Source organism: Cibotium barometz, chromosome 58, assembly GCF_041138505.1.
Source record: "Cibotium barometz isolate CiBa-2024 chromosome 58, ASM4113850v1, whole genome shotgun sequence".
Taxonomy (NCBI): Eukaryota; Viridiplantae; Streptophyta; class Polypodiopsida; order Cyatheales; family Cibotiaceae; genus Cibotium; species Cibotium barometz.
The window spans coordinates 30,866,937-30,889,429 of NC_141103.1; the positions used below are offsets into that span (position 1 = coordinate 30,866,937).

At 44.8% G+C, this 22,493-nt stretch overlaps 1 protein-coding gene across 12 annotated transcripts in view; it reads right to left on the reverse strand.

The window, feature by feature from the left end:
* Positions 1-22,493, reverse strand: part of LOC147606157 (transcription factor HBP-1a-like) — a 56,262-nt gene that overhangs the window by 19,154 nt on the left and 14,615 nt on the right. The gene's annotated exons all lie outside the window — the stretch shown is intronic.

Sequence of the window (22,493 nt, forward strand, 5' to 3'; positions counted from 1 at the left end):
ATGATGATGACGAGCTCCTTTTTAAAAAAATTAAAGGTTTTATCAACCTTAATATATTAAGGTTATATTAATAAACCTTTTTTTTTCTTTTTCTGTTTTTCTTTTCCTGGAGGTCGATGTGGCGTGCTAGCAACAGCTTCTTCTCTTTTCTACGCTGCTCTGTCTGCCACCTTGCTCACAACCACAATCTTCGTTGCATATTGGATTGCTGCTGGCGATGGCCTCTTTCTTTCTCCCACCACCCGTCACCTCTCGATTCTCTCTCTCTATTTCTCTTTCATATGACTCTCTCTATCTCTTTCAGAGAGGGTATCGATTCTCTCTCTCTACCCAAGATCAAATAGGCTATTAGCCAATAGGCTCTGAATCCCAATATGTTGGCAGAAATTGAAGCTTTCCTTCCAATTAAATACACACAGATTCAAGTTTATGCGTAAGAGAGGAGAGAGATGAACAATGAATCTATGATCATTTGAAATTGCTCCATTACATTGTTGTTGACGAAGTAGTTAAAGATTAACGTGAACATACATGTCTTTTCACATCACCACCATGTACCCATAAATCCATACATTCACACCCATTTATATCATTTATCCATATACACCATGAACCTTAGTCTAATCACCCTTTACAATCAACCATTTAATTAATCTATAGGCCTAGCAAAGTTCACCATTACACACATTTAAATTAATATTTTCTACAAGCCTATCCTTCTCATACAAGGAAGCCCAAGTGGAGATTGTTTCATCTTGTGTACCTTGAGGTTGCTTTTACGAGCCCGATCTTTTCCATGAGACCAATTGTCGATGCACATTTGGCGATAGGATATGTATCTAATGCTATTTATCGGAGTTAGGTCCTTGTAGGTGTTGAGATGTCAAGCTCAACACGAGCTGACACTTATGATATGCCTAGGTGACCGTTTCTGCCACTTACATCACTGGCGTGTTTGGTAGGATACTGACATTATAGATCTCCGCCAGTGATTCTACACCTAGACTACACCAGCTACTAGTCTACCATTGAGTAATAGCATACTTATCTTGCCAGGTCACTCACTTAGTGTGTTCACATTATGGACCGCATGTACATAGTACTTTAGTACTTATGTTGTATTTTCCATTATCTTTTTGGTAGAACCCTTTTGTTGAGAAGAAGAAGAACAACAATTTTCAGCCTCTCATCTTGTGCGTTCTCTTCTGGGGTTTGTGTGTGTGTGTGTGTGTGTGTGTGTGTGCTTGTAAGAGCTCAAGCTCTCTTCCTCCCTGCATCTTTTCAGTAGGAACCCCACCCTCCCCTCACTCCATACGATGGTCAAATGGACAACAGCAAAAGACCTAGATTCTACGAGGACACGACGACTTACTCAATGCCTCACCTACACTATCCCGATGATTGACAGGCTATCCCCATGGTTCTCCCTCCAGGGCTCAACTAGGAAAACTCCTATCATCTGGAAATGCAAGCGATTTCCTTAGGAATCTTCTCTAATAGTTTCCTACCCAAATATTCTTTTTTTCAGTTTACCAGATCCAACATCTGAGCCTAGTCCCATCCAATCCCATGGGCTAGCCAATCCTCCCGACTACGCAAGTGAGAATCCAATGTATCTATTTATTGGGATGGGGGTTGTGCTCGGGTGCAAGGGAGATCACTCAAGAGCCCCCTAGCCAACACTTGTTATTAAGAACTCATGCATACATCAAAAACACACACCGTATAAACAAACAATTCCTTCTAGAACAATTTATCCTCGGGAAATCACATCAACATTATCATCATCATAAGTACCTTCATAGTCACCATTATGCCCATCATTCCCATAAGCTAAAAACATTATGCTCCGAACTAATTCCTTTAGATCCCAATATCCTGGGTGAGTTACTTTACACCCAAGTTCGCAGCCAAGGTTACTCTCCTCTCAAGAATCAGCCCTGTCCAATTTATAGCGGACAGATCTACAAGGAATAAATCACCAATATTTCCTCTAAATACGGATCTAAGATCATTGGATTCCACGAGAACCAGTCCACCTCTGGACCGCTTCTTCTAGCCATGCTAGACGTAGGGAGCACAATACACTCAAGGGCCTGTTTTGACACTCCTCAGTCAATCGTACCAAGAGCACGATTGAGTGCGCTTCAACACTCCTCACACAGTCCACAGTCGCTGTAAGCTGCCCTATACGCAACTTCACAGCTCAAAGTGGCCACTAGCAACAGCTGCTTCTTACTGAGCCATGCTATACAAGAATCACTAAGATGACAGCAAAATCCACTAGCAAACACTCACGTGTCATAACATCTAGTCCAATTGGAGTCACTAAAAGCATGCAGCTGAATATCATCCCTCTTAGCATAGAATAGCCCAAGGGATTGAGTGCCCTGTAAATGTTGGAATACTCACTTGGAAACCTACCAATGCTTATTTCCGAGATTGTGCATAAACCTGCTCAATTGGGAGACCCCAAACTAAATGCCTGGCTGGGTATTGCATGGATAAATAAGGCACCCAACAGCCTACTAATAAAGTGATGCATCAAATGGTTCACCTGCATTCTTCGGAGACTGAGCCTAGCACCTGTCTCTATTGGTGTAGCAAAAAGCTTACAATCTTCAAGACCAAACCATGTAAGCAATCTCTATACGTACTTTGATTACCACATTACAATACCATCATCACATTGTATAAACTATATACCCAAATGATAATGCAACAAGCCTAAATTTATCATCTCAAATGATACATATAATTCAATGTAATTCAACCTTCAAGACTGAAATCTTCTCCTCATTAGGACCTATGAGTAACATGTCATCAACATATAAAACGATGACCAAAAAACAATCTTTACTCCTCTTTACATAGAGGATACTCATTGGACTGCTGCAAAAACCATTTGGAACCAAGTATGCATTTATTTTTTCGCACAATGCTCCAAGAGTTTGCTTAAGACCATATAAAGCTTTTTTTAACCTGCATACTTTAGACTTGTGTCTCTTCTCCAACAAAACCGTGAGGCTAAGATACATAAACCTCCTCATGCAAATCACCATTCAAGAAGGCAAGCTTGATATCCAACTTATGTACATTCCAGCCATGATGTTCTGCCAATGCAATAATACACCTGATTGTAGTCATACAAGACGTGGATGCTAAGGTCTCATCATAATCTATGCCCTCTCCTAAGCGTAATCCTTTGTAACAAGCCTTGGCTTGTAGCAGTCAACGCTACCATCAACTTTATGCTTAAGCTTATAAACCTACCTTCTACCAATGGCCTTTTTACCATAAGGCAAATCTGCTAAATACCAAGTGTCATTTTTGAGAATTGAGTTATACTCGTCCTACATGGCCCGCATCCAATGATCATTTTCGTGTGCTTCCTCAAAGAAAACAAGTTCTTCTTCATTGCATATACCAGCAATTAGAGCATGATCCACAAAATAATAAGATGCATGATGAAAACTTGCAAGTATTCTCTACTTGGCAAGAAAGTAGCTAATTTTCTATCTCGGAATGTTTGCACCAGCCATTTTGGCATACTCTTGGATACCTGTATCACTGCCCTTTCTTAATCCATTGTATCCTCTGTAATTGCCTCATCAATAGGCTAATCTGTGGGCTGAAATTCGAGCTGATTTTCAATTGGTGCAGGCTGATTTATGACACCTTGTTGAGCATTCATTTGCTCCAAATGGCTGCCCGGCATTGTACAAAGGTAGGAGTGTATCAAAGATGCCCTATCAACATACATTTTGTTGGTTTTTGAAGTAAAGCATGGACTAAACTGAGTTCTAAATAAAAACATCTCTACTCACCAAAATTTGCCTTGTGGCTAGATGGTAGAGTCTATACTCTTTGCTTTCTGAGCTATATCCCACAAAAAAGCATTCTACCGCCTTATCATCCAGCTAATTGCATTGTTACTCAGACACGAGCATAAACAAGACAACCAAAAACACGCAAATGAGCCACATGTGGCTTCTTGCCATTCCAAGCTTCATAAGGGATAATTGTCTGCAAGGTCTTGGTGGGACATCTCTTTAGCACATAATTGGCACACATAACTGCCTCTAACTAAAAAACATGAGGCAAATCTTGGCCTTTAATAATGCAACGTTCCTCTCCATGAGAGATCTCTTCTTCCTCTCAACCACACCATTTTGTTGAGATGTATAGGCACTGCGCATTGATATACATCCAGGAGCTCCACAAGGTCGCTTGCTTGAATACAGGGTCTCCCCAAGGCTGGTCGCCTTCTCCTAGCGGGTTTTCAAGGCTGATCGCTTGCAAGGAAAGCGCACACGTGCTGATTGTTGATATCTGAGGCTCCCGGGCTGAAAAGCATCCTTCTTACATGCTGTTTTTGACTGAAGCACTGACCCACAGGGCTGGACAGAGCTGTAAACAGCCACCTATGGCAGCATGCACGCCTACATAGATTGGTCGCATGCTTGTATAAGTTTCCAGACATCATCGTTGATTCTATGGGCTGCCCAAGTGCTGAAAACAGGGAATACAGGGCTGGACAGCAGGTATATAAGAAAAGCAACGAGGTTTATTGCGTGCTTTTATGGTGCTTTCCATCCTAGAACTTATTAGGGGTTGCCCGCTATTGGACAAGTGGATTCAAAGATGTTTTGGACAGTTTGGTCGTGGAAAGCAGGTTGCTTTTGTGGACCAAGGGTGTTATCCATATCCACCTTGCTTTTTGGACCAAGGGTGTTACTTCAAAGAGTTCTATCGCGAAAAGCAGATTGCTTTTATGGCTCAAGGCTAATTCAGAGAGATCTATCATGGAAAGAAGGTTGATGTAACTTGGACTTGGACTTGGATTTGAACTTTGATTTGCATCTGGACTTGGACTTGGATTTGAACTTGAACTTGGACTATTTGGACCCGGATCTAGATTTGGATATTGGATCTAGTACTAGCCCGGTGAGAGATTCTTGTGGGTCATCCCCGTGGTGTGCTCGGCATCAGAGATCCCGTGCCTTGACATCGAAATAGACTAGGATATACTACATCGGCATATTTAATTGCTTTTGTATTCATTGATGTATTGATCCTAGCTAGTGTGCCCGTGGGTTGTTCCTGAATAAATTCCTAAAAGGGGGTGGGGCATGTTCCCTGCTCAGTGTGGTGTACCATGCGAAGTTTCCTAATCCCTTCTCTCTCTCCCCCTCTCTATATCTTTATCTCTTGGATACGTGGTTAAGTCTGTCACGGCACGCCCCGCTAGGCTTATAGTGGTATCAAAGTAGGAGTTCCTTCAAGGAATCTTTCTTGGGATGACAAAGCCATGTCGAGAGTAGAGGGCAACCAAGGGACTAATGAAGGGAACGAGAGCCATCGATCAATTACGCAAGAGACTGTGGCCATGTCATCAGAAGAGCATCATGACTTTCAACAGTTCAGGCGATTATTTAAAGACGAAGAATTCCTTGCTTGGAGAACCAAGAGGGAACAGGACCAAAGAAGGGTCAAATGCGTGAAGAATTCATTAGGGAAAGAGCCACCAAGCCGAAGGAGTTGAAGCTGCCAAAGTGCCAAACGGGTCACCATTTCGGAAGGATCTAGAGCCACCATTTTGGAAGGATCTAGAGCCGCGATTTCGGAATGATTATCAGATTGACATCATGCCAAGAATATCGTCAAGAGGTTTGCAGTGGATGCTAGACCAATGCAAGTTTTAACAAAGAAAGCCGCGGAATATTTGTGGACCAAATTCAGTTGAAACAGAATCCTTTGAAGCATTGGGAATCGATGTTAGCAAAGGACCAGTGTTGGATATTCTAGACCTTTTTGTGGTTGAACATGAAGAGCTTGCATTGGGATAGTCTTGAACCATGAAGGCCATGCTATGGCCTATGAACGTCAAAGACAACAAGGTAGCAGATGCATTATCTTGCAACCCCCTGAGCCATGCAGTTTCTATGAATTACCATATGGATTTCACTTTGATGAAGGATCTTTATGCTACCAAAGAGGATTTCAAACATGTGTTGGAACAAATTGCAGAATAGAGATTTGGTGACTTCTTATGTCATCAAGTAGGGTTTTCTTATGATGCAAACCCAGGTTATGTGTGACACAAGGAATTAAGGCCAAAGTAATGAAAGAGTGCCATGCTCTTCCCTACATGGAGCATAGAGACACTTTGACTACACTTCAAGCTTTGGAGAGCTACTTTTATTAGCCTAGTATAAGAAAGGACATTAAGCTTTATGATTCGTGAATGTTTGGTTCGTCAAAAGGTGGACAAACACCGGCACGACTATTGCACCCATTGAATGTTCTATGGGAGAATATTGCTATGGATTTTATCTTTGGATTGCCAAAGTCAGAGAATGATGGTATTTGGACCTTTTTCAGGATACCAAGAAGATCAACCATGTATGTCATCAGTTGGATCTTTCAACCATGTATGTCATCGGTTGGATCTTTCAGATCATTAAAGGATACATAATGCCTTCCTTGACAGATTCTTGAAACCGTGTACAAGGTTACCCCCAGCGTAGCCTGTATTGAAGGATCCCCTGTTGTCATCAGTTGAACCTTTCATATCATTGGACGATACATAATGCCTTTCTTGACAGTTTATTGGAACCGTGTACAGGGTTACTCCCAGAGGAGCCTGTATTGAAGGATCCATCGGGGGTGGAAAAGCCAGAACAGATTGGGTTTCATTCTGTGAGTAAAAGAGAAAAGACAGTGCTCCGAAAGTTCCTCTTGAAATTCGAGAATTATTCGCTATTGGATGCGAAATGGATGCCAAAGAAGTACTTCAAGAACTATCCAAACTTCGAGCTTATGAGGAAGTGGTTGGTCGTCCAGATGTATTTGAAGTACACGTCTTGCGATCAAGATAGATTCAAGAGAGAGGGATTGTATCTCTAGCCCTCTTCATTGTATAGATATTAGACTCGAATTGATTATTATTTTGTTTATATAATGGTTACTTGGACTTGCTCTAGTTTGGGTGGCAACAATATCCAATAGCCCAAGGAGCAAGATTTGTATTTGGGACACAACGATGCAGATATCTTGAACTTCACAGTTCGGCGGTCGTTGTGACCAGATGGCTCACATGACTGTATTGGATTTCACAGTCGGACAATCATTGCAGCAGTCCTTCTCCATATGATGGATGGGCCTTGAAGCAGTCCTTCTCCATATGATTAGTTTTTCCACAATGGGTGCAAGGCTTTCTTACCTTAGAACCTCCCTTCTTTGCTAAAAATGCAGTGTCAGTTACCTTTTGTTGTTTTGTTCTTTCCTCTTCTTGGAGAGCATTGATGATACCTTCAAGAGTAGGATTATTGTGATACTTGAAGGTAGTAACAAGAGTAGCATAGGTGTCAGGTAAGCTTTTGAGAAGCACAGCAATAGCAATATCTTCGGAGATGGGGGACTTCACTGATGCAAGCTGAACCATAAGACTGCGAAAATAATTGACATGAGAGGCTATAGTAGCTCCCTCCTGCATATATAGATCAAAGAATGAGATCATAAGTGCAATCTTAGAGTTTTTAGAGCGGGGTCCAAAAAGGGTATCCAAAGTGATCCATGCTCGAGAAGCAGACTGTATGTCGGAAATGTGATGAATGTAATCATCTCCAAGACCGAGCAAAATGATAGCATAGGCTTTGTCATTCTTGGCAGTGGGAGCATAAGTGATAACTTGCTCAATGTCGGAATCTTCGGAAGCAGCAGGATGGACAACGTCCCAAAGACTTTCTTTCATAAGATGGCACTTGATTTTGATTTGCCAAGTATGAAAGTTGGACCCGTTGAATTTGTCGATAGACATGAGAGAATGAGTAGAAGAGGCCATGTGGGAAGGTCTTACCTCTTGCTAAAATGCAAGGGCAGTGTCTATTCCCTTACAAGATTGCAGAAATGAAAGAAAGAAGAGATCCAAACTGTTTTTAGAAGCCGGCTCTCTCACCACTTGTCAAGGCCATAGCATGTGACAGCCTATCAAGGTATGAGGAACCAGCAGGTTTCAGATATGAGCATGAACAAAAAAAGGAGACAATGCACAGTACCTTAGACTTTTCAAGAAGAAGCGATGGCAGAACTGAATAGTTAGGCGGCCTGAAGGGGGGAAATGCGAACTCAAGATTGTGAAGAGCTGTGTGATATACTCATGATTGTTGTAGGGAGCGGCGGCGACAGCTGTAATCAGGGCGTGAGCAGACTGTTGTAGAGATAGACAGCTGTAGCAGTCGGCTGCAACATCAAAAACAGGTCGGCCAGGAGCTGTGTATGAGCCTGAACACGTACAGGCTTCCGTAGAGCAGCTGCTGGAAAACAGGTCGGCAACAAGAAAGTGACCAGACGGCAACTGAACAGCTGAGCGCAGCTTAGGGAGATGAGCGCAGCGTATCCTAACAGCTGAGCGCAGCTCAGGGAGATGATGGGCAACACAGGACAAGAGCAGTCTGCTCTGATACCATGAAGGAAATATGAAAACAAGAGCAAAACTAGAAATGAAACAAGAACTAAATGAAAGACAAAGAGTTACCTTGAGATGAGTGTAGACAAGACACAAGATTGATACTTTCATTGATGTGACACCTACAATATATAGGTGAGAAGTACAAGATTGAGTAGACTGACTTATGGGATAAATGTAGAGGTGCCACATGGCACTAGACTCAAGACACAAAGACTTAAGTGAAACTAGACTAGAAATAGTACACCTAGTGTGCACTTATTTCCAACACAACCAGATGGCTCATATGACTGTATTGGACTTCACAGTCAGGCAGTCATTGCAACCAGATGGCCCAAATGACTATATTGGATTTCATAGTCGGACGGTCAATGCAACCAAATGACCCGGATGAATATTGATGAACTGTTGGGCGGTCCTAGTTGTTGAGAAATGTGATGCCAAAGAGCACAAGGAAGAGATAGAGAGTGAGTTAAGTAAGCCAAGAAAGTGCAAAGCATAGCATACAGCCACATAAGCAAAGGGATTTATCCCACATTGTTGTACAAGCTCAAGAATGTACCTCCTCATATAAAAGGGAGCCATTTCAAGCAATGAATATATCACTTGCACTTATCTCAAGTCTCTTTATGTATCCAAGCTAATTCATCTTAGTGTCTAATTGTACTTGAGTGCATCTTAATTAGCACACACTCATGATGAGTTTTCTTTACTTTGATGATCCACCTTAGATTAGTATTTTCATTAGTGTAGAATTAGCTTTTAATTAGATAGATGCCTTTTGTTAGGAGAGCTCAATCCATGCCTTCAACATGGTATCAGAGCTTAGGTCTAACTCTCCTAGTTTAGGTTCAATTTATTAGGAAGAGATTATAGATTTCATTAGCAATTGATTAGTGGTCTTATTAATATTAGGGTTTCTCAAATTCATTCTCGTCTCTACCAAATTATTCGTTTTGTTTATTTATTTTCACCGAGCGAGAGAAAGAGAGAGCTTCCCCTTTGCAATTCAAAGAGACAAGAGGAGCAGTTGTCTAAGAGTAGCACAACTAGGTGTGATCATCACAAAGGAGCTGAGCTAGCAAAATTGCTATTCTAAGGTTGCCATTAGGGGTTTCATCACTAATGTGTAGCGCAATTTGGTTGTGAGAGCAAAGGGGCGGACTAAGTAGAGTGGAGTTGAGTGCATCAAAAAGTACAACTCGTTGGCAGCACTATAAGCATAATAGAGCATGTTGGCCGTCAAAGAGCATAGCTCGCTCACAAGTCTTATCATCAAGCACACAAAAGAGCCATAGAAGCACAAACTGCAGCAGCTAAGGGAGAAGGTTAATTGGCTCGTTGAAAGAGCAGCACATCATCACCGGCAAAACTGAAAGAGCAGACCATCGCCCACAGCAAAGAAGAAAGCAAGTAGCACACAAAAGAAAATTGTGAGCAACCTGAGTAGATAGCTACCTCTGCAGTACGCAGAAAGAGAAGATCCGAGAGACAACAGCAAACTGAAAAAGCGGTAGGCAACTGCCATCACCAGCGAGACCAGCAAGCAGTTGCAGTGGAAGTTGCAACCGGTGTTCTTGGCAAAGGCGCAAGCTGGGTTGCCACGCAACAGTAGTAGCTCAAGGAACAAAAGGCAGCACTGTGAGCAGCACCGCCATCGCTACACTTTAGTATCGGATTAGTTTTTGATTAGATAGAATTAGATAGATGTCTTTTGTTTAGGAGAGCTCGATCCATACTTTCAACACTAGTGACCGAATGGCCTTGAGGATAGTCTGAGCGGTTTCCTTCGAGAGCTAGATAGCTCAACACGGTTTCCGATGAAACCAAACAAGACAATGCATGAATAGGAGGATCATTATGTGTGTATTGCATACTGATATATGTTTGAATTTCTTTGACTTTGTGTGCTGTTTTTGATGTGTAGACAATGCTTAGATTTATGGCATGTGATAGTCCGCTAGGCTCCAGACTACCTCACGAATACCTGCAATACCCACTAGACACGAATGATGCATACCTATTTATTGACTAGCTTCTGTCTAGTTTTTGTAGGAGGTAAGTATGCATTTATTTTATCTAACACATGTGATAGACCATGAAGAAGTACCATCAAGAACAAAGCTATTGGTCAAAGAAAAGGCATTGAGATGTTGCCATATGAGCAGATGATACCACAGATATGGAAAAAGACCAAATACACACGCTCACCAGATAGGGCTAGTACCTTGAAACATATGGATGTACATGATTGTACTTGAAACATATATATATACTTAGAACTTATGGAACACTTGTATTCCACAATTGAGGACAATATAAGAGAAAGAGAATGTAACTATTTAGCCCCCCTAGCTCTTTTCACATGATGAAACACATGCTTGGACACTGAACAAGTTGAAGAAGGCATGGGGACAGGAACCATAAGGTTTGCTCAAGAAAAAGTACCAGTCTTGGTCAAAAAGCAAGGAAAAGCAAAAAGTCAAACTGAGTTGACCACGAGCCAAGGATATCATTGGCAAGAGGAAACTGAGTTCTATCATGAAAAGCAAATTGCTTTTATGGCTCAAGACTGATTCACAGAGATCTGTCATGGAAAGAATGTTGATGTAACTTGGACTTGGACTTATGTCTGAACTTGGACTTGGATTTGGACTTGGACTTGGACTTGGACTTGAATTTGGACTTGGACTTGGATTTGGACTTGGATCTAGATTTGGATTTGGATTTGGATATTGGATCTAGTACTAGCCCGGTGAGAGATTCTTGTGGGTCATCCCCGTGGTGTGCTCGACATCAGAGATCTCGTGCCTTGACATCGAAATAGAGTGGGATATAAATACAGTTTCATTATCTTCTACTAAGGCTGAATACCATGCTTATCTGGATACCTACCATGAGCTGTTATGGTTGTTCGAGAAGTTGAGCAATGTTGATGTACTCTCGGATTCTCCGATCCGTATTCTTACAGACAGCCAGAGTGCCTTGGCGTTGGCTCAAACTTCATCCTTCCGTTGGCAGGACCAAACATATTGAGGTCCACTTTCACTTCGTTCGTGAGTTGGTCACCGACGGCATCATTACATTGGAGTATTATCCAAGAAGCAAATTACAGTTTCATTATCTTCTACTAAGGCTGAATACCATGCTAATCTGGATACCTACTGTGAGCTGTTATGGTTGTTCTAGATGTTGAGCAATCTTGATGTACTCTTGAATTCTCTGATCCATATTCTTACGGACAGCCAGAGTGCCTTGGCGTTGGCTAAAACTTCATCCTTCTGTTGGCAAGACCAAACATATTGAGGTCCACTTTCACTTTGTTCGTGAGTTGGTCACCAACGGCATCATTACAATGGAGTATTATCCTTCTTAGGAAAACCTTGCTGATCTCTTCACCAAACCTCTGTCAAAATACGCAGCGGAGATGATAACCAAATCTGAGACCACAAGAGCAAGTAGAGTGCAGACAATAGACAGCACAAGAGAAGGAGAGAGAGAGGCATGTAACTCTGCTCTATATACACAAGATCCCGAAGTGATACAAGATAAATATGGCAAGGGGCTATGGGGCCATTTTATATGGCCCCAAAGAAGCAGTCAGCCTGCTTCAGGGACAGCCTTCAGGGCCTGTATCTCAACGACCTGCTGAAAACACCCAGTCGGCTAGCTGTATCAAGTCGGCCAGCTCACACGTGTAGTCGTGGATCTGAAGCATCAGTCGGCTAGCAACTATGTACTCCAGCCACCACAGGGTAGCCACCCAAGCCATAGAAAAATAGGGAAAAGATGGGAAAAAATACGGGGACTGAGGAAAAATGAGAAAAACACCTACGAGGGCAGGCACACCCACAACAAAGGCCCTGGTGTCTCAATAAAGACAGAAGATGACTTTTACCACCCCCTCTCAGCTCCTGGCTATGAAACCATCCCCACGGAGCTGGTGTGCCGCCTAAGCATAGCCTGAAGTAGAGACTTCGTGAAGAGGTCCGCCGCATTGTCCTCCATCGAACAATAAAGTAGCAAGATGTGACCAGCCAAGATCTTCTCACGTACAAAGTGATATTGTATCTCTATGTGCTTGGTCCGGGCATGGAAGACCGGGTTCCGAGCAATAGCTATACAACTCTGGTTATCACACTGGATGACGTGGGCTCCTTCTGTGGAAACCCAATCTCGCCTAGCAGCCTCCGCAGCCACACAACCTTGCAAGCAACACCATAAGCAGTACGGTACTCTGCCTCTGTCGAAGAAAGGGCAATAGTTGGCTGCCTCTTACTGCTCCAAGAAACTGCTCCTGAGCCGAGGGTAAAACTGTAACCTCAAGTAGATCTCCTCGTGTCTGGATCTCCTCCCCAATCTGAGTCACTCCAACCTTGGAGTCTGACTCCATCCCCTCCTATGTAGAAGAGTCCTAGATCCTTCGTACTCTGCAGATACCGCAAGATCCGCAATCCTGCGTCGTCCCAATGAGACTTCAATGGCGTCTGCATAAAAGAGCTCAATAGCCCCACAGAGACGCTCAAGTCCAATCTGGTGTTCAGCAACCAGATCAATGAACCAACCAACTTCTGATACTGCGAGGCATCAACTGGCTCACAAGGATCATCAACAGTTAACTTTGTATTTGGGTCCATCGGCGAAGTAGTAGGCTTGCAGTTCTCCATCCCAAAGGCCTCAAGCAACTCATGAACATACCGTTGCTGAGAGACGGAAAACCCCCTCTGGGTCTGCCAGATCTCCAATCCCAAAAAGAAGTGGAGTAAGCCTAGGTCGGTCATCTCAAACTCCTTTGACAAGGCAGCCTTCGTTACGCCGATGTGCTCCACATGACCGCCGGTGAGAATGAGATCATCCACATAAAGGATGATAATCGTAACCATGCCACGTTCCCGAAAGAGATATAGGTTGGGATCTACAACCGATCTCTGAAAACCAGTCTGAACAAAGAAAGAATCAATCTTTTGATTCCAAGCCCTGGGAGCCTGTTTAAGACCATACAAGGCCTTACGTAACCTGTAAACCATCCCTTCTGATCCTGGAACAACAAAGCCTGGAGGCTGCTCAACATACACCTCCTCCTGCAGGTCACCATTAAAGAACGCAGATCTTACATCCATTTGATGCACACGCCACCTCTAAGAAGAAGCAAGGGCGAGAACGGTCCGAATCGTGGTCATCCTTGCTGTCGGTGCAAAGGTATCCTCGTAGTCGATGCCTGGCCGCTGAGCATAACCTTTAGCCACGAGTCTGGCTTTGTGTTTGTCCACCGACCCATCTGACGCATATTTGGTCTTAAAGACCCATTTGACACCAATGACTGACCGTTTCGACAGCCTCGGTACCAACTCCCATGTGTTCTTCTTCTCGATGGCATCAAGTTCCACCTGCATGGCTTTCCTCCAAGTATCCTGTGAAAGCAGACTCCTCTGGATCTCCAAGAAGTGGCAGCTCCTCGACAATGGATACTGGAACATGCTCATCAAAAAGACCACATCCCGGCTGACAACAATCTCATTCCTCTCTGGATCATACAATCTGTATCCCTTGGAAAAAGAATTATACCCCACAAATATAAGCTTACGGGATTTGGAGTCAAGCTTCCCCCTCTGCTTCTTCGGAATATGTACATACGCATCGCTTCCAAAAACACGGAAGTGGGAGACATCAAGTTTCCTGCCAAAGTATACCTCAAACGGAGTCATATTAGGTACTGAAGTTGTTGGAGACCGGTTGAGGGTATGGACAGCCGTTGCCACAGCCTCTCCCCAAAGTGGACGAGGAAGATCACGATGCTCCAACATGATCCTCGCCATCTCCACCACAGTCCCGTTTTTGCGTTCTACAACTCCATTCTCTCAAGGCAATCCTGTATTGGCCAGTTTGTCTTTACCTGCAATCCAGACTCTTTCTCCACCATCACGTGCCAATCCTTGAACCGGGCGAAAGCTTGGTCCTTCTGTGAAAGAAAGTAGACCCACGTGAATCTCGTACAATCATCAATAAGCAGCATGAAATATAGAGAACCTCCCAATGATGGTGTCTGCTGAGGTCCACACAAGTCAGTGTAAATCAACTCCAATGGTTTTGAAGCCCGCCTGGAAGCCTGCTTTGAAAAGGATTCCCTGTGCTACTTACCACGTATGCAAGAACTCCAACGTCCTTGCCTGCTGCCAACATCTGGCAAGCCAACCACCATCTGGTCCCGGAAAGCTCGTCGCAGTGCATCCATATTTAAGTGGCCAAACCGAAAGTGCCACAGATCTCCGACCTGAGAACTTGTCAATGAGGAAAGTGCAGAGAGCTTGTAGATACCATTCTCCACACCGCCTTCCCAAACAACCTGGTCAATCTCACGGTCCCGTAGAGCAACTGAATGCTCCTCAAATTCCACCCGAAAGCCAGTCTTGCATACTTTATGCACTAACAAAAGATGAAAACCAAGAGCAAGGACGTAAAGAACACGGGAGGAATGCTTACCCCCCTTGCCGTCGGGAATAATCTCCATCCGGCCCTCACTGTGTATCGGAATGGTGGAGTTGTCGCCAATGAAGATGCGACCTGACTGCCGTTTCAGATCCAAAAAAAAAGTCTCGGGAAGGAGTCATGTGCCGGGAAGCACCACTGTCAAGAATCCACTCTCGGGTATCCTTTGCAGTGAAGCCAACTGCCTCCTTGCTCGAAGACGATGAAGCATTTGAGTTCATCATCTCTAAGTGCACAAATGCTGGAGTCTTTGCAGCTGAGGCTGAAGAATCGGCACTCTTCCCAATCCGCTTAGGACACTTCCTCCAATAGTGGCCTTTCTCGCCACAATCATTGCAGGACCTCTCGGCCTTCAATTTCTCACGATCTATGTCAGACTTCTTCTCAGAAGACTTCTCCGGTGAAGCCTTCCCTTTGCCCTTGTTATTTCGGCCTTTCGACCGTTGGCCAGTTAAGGCCTCCGAACCTCTGTTGTGAGAAGGGTTCGTGAATCGTTCCTCCTGGTCCAAGACCATGGGCACACAAGCTCCTCCCGTGTAATGGTGCTGAGCCTGCCACTAGTAATCAAAGAAGAGTAGAAAGTGAAATACTGAGAAGGTAAGTGGGACAGCAAAGTGATGGCCATATCTTCTGATGATATCTCCTTCCCAGCCTGAAGGACTCATGCAGCTTGTTAATATGCTCCCGCATCGTCGACGACTTTGCAGGGTTCATAACCCACATCTGTACTTCTAAGGAAATCCTTTTCATGGGCGATACCCTGTTATAAAGAGAAGCCAAGTGCTGCCATATGCCTCTGGCCAGCATCATATGCTTTACATGATTGATTACTTGCGGTGTGCAGTTGAGGAAGATAAATGAACGGACCCTGGCGTTGACACGATCCCACAACTGTGCCTGTGCCTCGCGGTCCTTTCTGGTTGACTGTAACTCCCCTTCCTCTGCTTCCGGCCGTGGAACCCCGACAACGATGAAATCAACAAGGTCATATGACTCTAGCACAAATTCCATCATAACCTTCCATATGCCATAATTGTTCCTGTCCAACTAACGGTCCACCGGGACCGTGGGGAGTGTTGGGATCTTCACATGCTTCTTAGCCATCTCTAACAAATCTGCCATTGCGGAGATGTAATTGAAAAGGGTGGGTGGGTGGAAAAAAAAAACTTACACCTGCAAGTGGCTGTCCAACAATTCAACCCGCCGTCCTCTTGCTTCTTCTCTTCCCGAACAGTCCCGAACAATCCACCAATCAGCAACGCAACAAACCCCCTCTTACTCACACAACTCCTCCCAAGATCTATCAAGAGCCTAGGGCTCTGATACCATGTCAAAATACGCAACGGAGATGATAACCAAATCTGAGACCACAAGAGCAAGTAGAGTGCAAAAAATAGATAGCACAAGAGAAGGAGAGAGATAGCGTGCAACTCTGCTCTATATACACAAGATCCCGAAGTGATACAAGATAAATATGGCAAGGGGCTATGGGGCCATTTTATATGGCCCCAAAAAAGCAGTTGGCCTGCTTCATGGACAGTCGACAGGGCCTGTATCTCCACGACCTGCTGAAAACACCCAGTCGGCCAGCTGTATCAAGTCGGCCAGCTCACAGGTGTAGTCGTGGACCTGAAGCATCAGTCGGCCAGCAACTGTGTACTCCAGCCACCACCACAGGGCAGCCACCCAAGCCATAGAAAAATTAAAAAAAATGGGAAAAAATACAGGGAGTGAGGAAAAATGAGAAAAAAACCTACGAGGGCGGGCACACCCACAACAGAGGCCCTAGTGTCTCAATAAAGACAGGAGATGACTTCTAACAACCTCTTCCTCGAGATACTATTGATCGGCTCCTTACCCATATGGGAGTCGGACCTCCGTGCTAGAGTTGGGAGGAGGTGTCGGACATGCCATATCCTGCTCTCTTTTACTTCATTTTATGCCACTTTTTATCCAAATATTTAACTGATCGTTTTTCCATATTTCTTAGGCTATTTTAGGCATTTTTATCAATCATGGACATTTTTCCTCTAGTGCTACTGGCCGACTGCTCTACATGAGATGTATATAAGCATGGCCATTGTGCCTTCATAATTCATTCAATACTTTTCAGTTTCTAGCTTAAATGTTGGATCTCTCTTGGTTGTCTACTCTCTCGTGTGATCTCTATTTGCTCCGGCTTCATATTCACAAATTCTCACAAGGATGTCATCTAGAAAGATGAAGACACATTTGCCTTTGAGATCCCGAAAAACCCAAGACATCATCTTTTTGAACGTTGCTGGTGCATTGGTGAGTCCAAAAGGCATCACCACAAATTCTTAGTGGCCGCCCTCGGTCCTAAAGGCGGTTTTTGGAATGTCGGCCTCAAAGATCTGAACCTGATGATAGCCACTCTTAAGATCCATCTTAGAGAAAAAATTTGCACCATTGGGTTGTTCTAGAATGTACTCTATTCCAGGCGTGGGGAATCTATTCTTAACTGTCATCTTATTTAGCGCCCTGTAATCCAATGTGGGAAATGAGTGGTATGCTAGAAATGCTTCGACTCTCGCGAATCATGATGGGCTCAAGAAAACCTTCAACAATAGTAAAAGTGTCTTGCCTCCAATCACGAATGGGTGCATACAATCTCAACCACTAAATCCCGAGGATCATGTCCCACCCTAAAAGAGGGGAAACAATGAAATCCCGCTAGAATGTTGCCTTCTGAACTTGAAACTCAAACTGCTGAGCTTTCTAAGAGATGTGTACGTAGACCAGGTGTAAACCTATCCACATCTAGATGATAGGAACCAAGGTACAACTCATCTTGTTTGCCAACTGCGGTGAAATGGCACCCTCAGAACTGCCCATGTTGAAGAGGAATATGAACTGATGTCCCCTTAGAGTAACATAGGCACAAATGAGAGCCTTTTTCTGTCCCTTAGCCTCACCCTCCTGCTTATCATCAACTACCACTGGTGGCACCGAATTCAAAGCGGGCAATAGCTGAACGGCATTCGAGGCGGATGGTGGAGGTGTGGATGGGGATGCTACGGTTGCTTCTACTGTGGAAGTGGATGCCTTGGCAAACTTTTCAACCTAAAACTTAGTGCAATCTTTCTTCCCTTGGCCTACAATGTGGCAGAAGAAACAATGGTTCTCTGCCTTGTACCGTGTCTATTTATCCGGCTAAAGGTAACCTCCAGTGATGCCCTCCTTAGCTTTTTCCTCAAAAGAGTCTTCTTGGCCATGGAATTTTTATTGCCTGATTGACCCTGAGAATTTTCCTTTTGGTCCTTTTGGTCTTTGTTGTTTTGAGTCCCCTTACCTTGGGTAGATGACTGTTGCTAGGGCTTAGGATTAGACTGTGCTTGCTTAGGCTTACCTCCGTTCGACATCAGTTTCTGATTCTGAGCAAAGTTCAGTGCATGTGCATGAGTCTAAGGCTCAAAATTCCTAACTGCGTACCTAATGTTTGTGTCTAACCCTCGAATGAACTATTTTAGCTTATCTTCTTCCAATATACCCAACTGTTGGGCCATGGTAATGACCTTGTTAGAATAGGTCAAAATAGAGAAACCACCCTCAGTGCGTTTGTAAAAGTTGTCCTCAAGATTGGTCATATTCGAAAACGGGCCTTGAGATCAGCCACGAAAGTAGCCCAATCAAATTGGAATTGGCATGTGAGGGGGTCTATGTGAAGTTGTGACCAATGCTGCCACCAAGTAACAGCTTCCCGAGTGAGTTGGGGTGCCACCACATGGACTTTGTCTTGTGGATAGTAATTTTACTAATGGAAAATTTGCTTAAAATTGATGAATGAATTGAGTAACAACAGCATGATCACACTTACCATCATACTTACTAAAGTTTGGAGAGGTTCGTATGACGGTGGTGGTAGGGGCGGTGGAGGATAAGGTATTTGGAGCCATCTTGGGGAGGGACGCCAGAATCTATGCCATCATCTGCGAACGCTAGATTTGCATAGCCTCCCAATTGAGTGTTTGCTAAAACTCTCGCGATCGGCGACTTCTCAATGGCGCTGGTCTTCCTCATACTTGCGTGTGGCTTCCTTATTTCTTCGTTCCTTTGCACATCTCTTATTTTTTTCTTCTTCAGCTTTTCTTCTTGCTTCTTCATGTCTTTCATCGTCTTTTCTTCTTTGTTCCTCAAGACCGAAGAACATTTGTGCCAGATCTGAGAGGGGCTTCTCTTTTACTGCGGCAACAAGCTACATCTTCAATGAATTTATTTCTCCATCATTATTCTCAGGAGCTCTTCTGTGCTTAGCAAAAGTGTACTTTCTTTTGGTGTGTCGCTTTGGAAGCTTTGTGCCTCCATAACTTCCTGCTGGCTTTCTTCTCGATGCAATGTCTCTCCCGGCATGGTGGAGGCCTGGGTGTTTTTTCAAAACCGCAGTTTTACCATCCACCGGATGCTCTCACTTCTTTAGATAGCCAAGTCAGGTCACCAACCTAATGCTCTGATACCAATGTTACATGCACTGAGGTTGATCGTGGTAACGCACAACAAGGCCGCCTTTATACCTTTATGTGGTGAGATCTTTAGCATCCAATTCACAGAGTAGAGAGAGAGAGAGAGAAGAGAAAAGAAGAGAAGTAGACAACACAGTATTGGGTTTCAATTACCCACTAAAGGGCCCCCCTGCAAGCAAGAGTATTTGCTTATATTAATTCTTCGGAGAATTGCTTTACAATGCTTGAGAACAAGTGATATGACTGCCCAATGCAAGCACGAGGAAGACTGTACGTTGGCTAAGCATCCACCAACCCAAGGGGCTCTTTAGAAGACTCTTCGGGCCACTTATGCAAGTCCAGAATAGCTGTAGGACTGCACATATGCTCACTGAATGGAAGAGGAGCTTCACTGTTAGCCTGGAAAGGAAGGAGATTTATCTGCTGATTTACTGCTACTTTGTTGAATTGTGGAATGATTTATAACTGAAATCAGTGCTTGCTTTTATATTCTTCCCTGATGCTGGTCAGCCAGAGCAAGCCGTCGCCCAGGTCCATATTGGACATAAAATGTTTTATCAACATTAAAGGCTGGGGCTTTTTTGGTTTGTTGCTGCCAGCATGCTGTAGACCCTAAGGCAGCCAACCCCATATGCCGGCCGACAAGGACACATGATCCCCTCTTGCTATCGGTGAAACCGATCCCGTCAAGTGGGAATAGACTCCAATGGACACCCGTGTGTGGACACCAGCACTGGGGCCGGAACGGGCGGACCCCCCCCTCAATATATAATATATTATTGGGAGTATTTAACAAATACAATGCTGGCACTTGAGTGGTCCAGTCTCTACGGTCCTGTGCCTTCACTGGACTCCGCGGAGAGCGCCCCACTGGTGTTCCGGGACCACGCACAAACAGGCGCTCCCGTACTAACGCCTGGCTCTCCCGATCTCAGCACCTTTGGACCGTGTTCTCCAAGAGCTTGGACTACCCAGCACCGAACGGGTGTTAGACGTAGGGAGAATCCCTTATCAGATTTATCACAAAGTACTTTACTTAAATCTGAAAATTCACTTACTTGTAGATGGAAAACCAATACCCGGATGTGTTTGTTTGTGTGCAGCCATGAGTGGAGGACACCAAGACACAACAGCCTGTCGAAGAGAAGGAGGAGGAGCTGCCTGTGTTGAAGATGTAGCCACTTGAAGAAGGAAGACGCCGCCTATGGAAAGGAGGCACAACCGCCTACAAAGGGAAACAACCACCCGCTGTGCAGGACACAGCCACCTTCTTGTGGGGAAGGAAGAGGAGTAGTAACCGCCACTCTGAAGAGACGCCGCCTGCAAAGGAGATGACCATCTGCTGTGCACGACAAGACACGGCCGCCTACTGTGGAGGAAGAGAAGGGGTAGCCGCCTATGGAAAGGATAAGCAGCCTGCAGAAGGTGGAGATGTGGCCACTTGTTTGCAGAGTACAGCCGCCGGCTGCCTAGCTGTAGGAGCACCGCTGTTGGAGATGAGCACACAGCCGCCTTGTTGTGGAAAGCGGTGCAATTTGTATGGTTGCCTGACTGTAGGTGCATACACACAGTCGCCTGGCTGTAGATGTACACACACAGTCGCCTGACTGCAAAGAGGAGATGGTGTAGGCGCCTGCAGTAAACAGGCGCAGCCTGCTGGATAGAGGTGAAGCAGCCGCCTTGTTGAGAGGTGTAACGCCTGGCTGCAGCCTGTGCAGCCGCCTGCAAGAGAGGAGGTGGTGTAGGCGCCTGTAGTAAACAGGCGCAGCAAGTACAGCCGCCGCCAGTATGCAAAGCATAGTAGCCTGCTGGAGATTCAACGCAGCCTACTGGACAGAGATAGTCATAGACTGCTGAAAGGATGAAGCTGGCGCAGCCTGAAGCGAAGAAGATGATCGCCGGGCTGCTTACAATAGAGATGGAGGTTCCCTTTTTTAAAGGTTGGAGCGGGAGTTGCACAACTAGAGCTGGCTGGCTCCCCACGTTTGCATGTGGGCAGCCAGCTCTATGGTGGTGTGGGTAGGTGACCATGCACCCACCCCCACACACACACACAAGATAAGTGAGGCTCCCCACCTTGGCCCCTAAGTGGGTGCCCACTTTTAAGTGAGTGTGAACATATAACCTTATAAAATGAAAGGTTAGAGATTAAAGTATTAAACCAACATGTGCAATACACTTACCACCTGTTCACATGCAACAAAACTCGTCAGAAGACAGAGCAAACTTCACGACTCACTGGCAGGCGTCCCCGCTCAGTAAGTAACACGACAAACAGGCAAACACAAAAATACAAGTCATGCGAAAATAGTTTCAAACATGCAAAACATGAGTGCATGTGCAAATAGTATCATGGACATATCTCCCGTTCATGGAACAAGTACAAAATATCTGTCAGGCACAAAAATGGCACGACATAAAACATAAATCCTGGTCTTCCTATGGAGTGACAGTCCCATAGGTAAAACACAGTTCCAGGCACGAGCCTCCCTATGGAGTGACAGTCCCATAGGCAAGACACGGCACGAATACTGGCTCTTCCATGGCGTGACAATCCCATGGATAGAACACAGTCCAGGTCATACACGGGTGACACCAGTCTGGCTCCCGTCCATACGACACCTTCCTGCTAACACACGGGTGGCACCAGTCTGGCTCCCGTCCATGTCAAGCAAAAATACTGGCCTCTTCACATGAGACACCGGCCTGGCCTCAAGTGAACGAGACACAAAAACTGGAGATGGACCAAATGGTCGGCCAATTGGTGACAGTCGACTGTCTCTAACAGGGGTTCAGGGCTGTAAACAGCCGTCAACCAGTCTACCGACAGGTCCACCAGCCACCATGGGCTGGCCCATAGACATATCTACAATGCAACTACATGCTTGCTAATGCAACTACATGCTATGGGTAGACTTCTACATGCTCTATCTGATGAATTCTCTAAGTGGGTTAAGAGAGGACTGACTCCAGACTAACCTCTATGGGTCGGAGACTGACCTGCGCAGCTCGTGCCTGACTGTCCCTAGACTGAGGGCTCACAATGGGGTCACAGC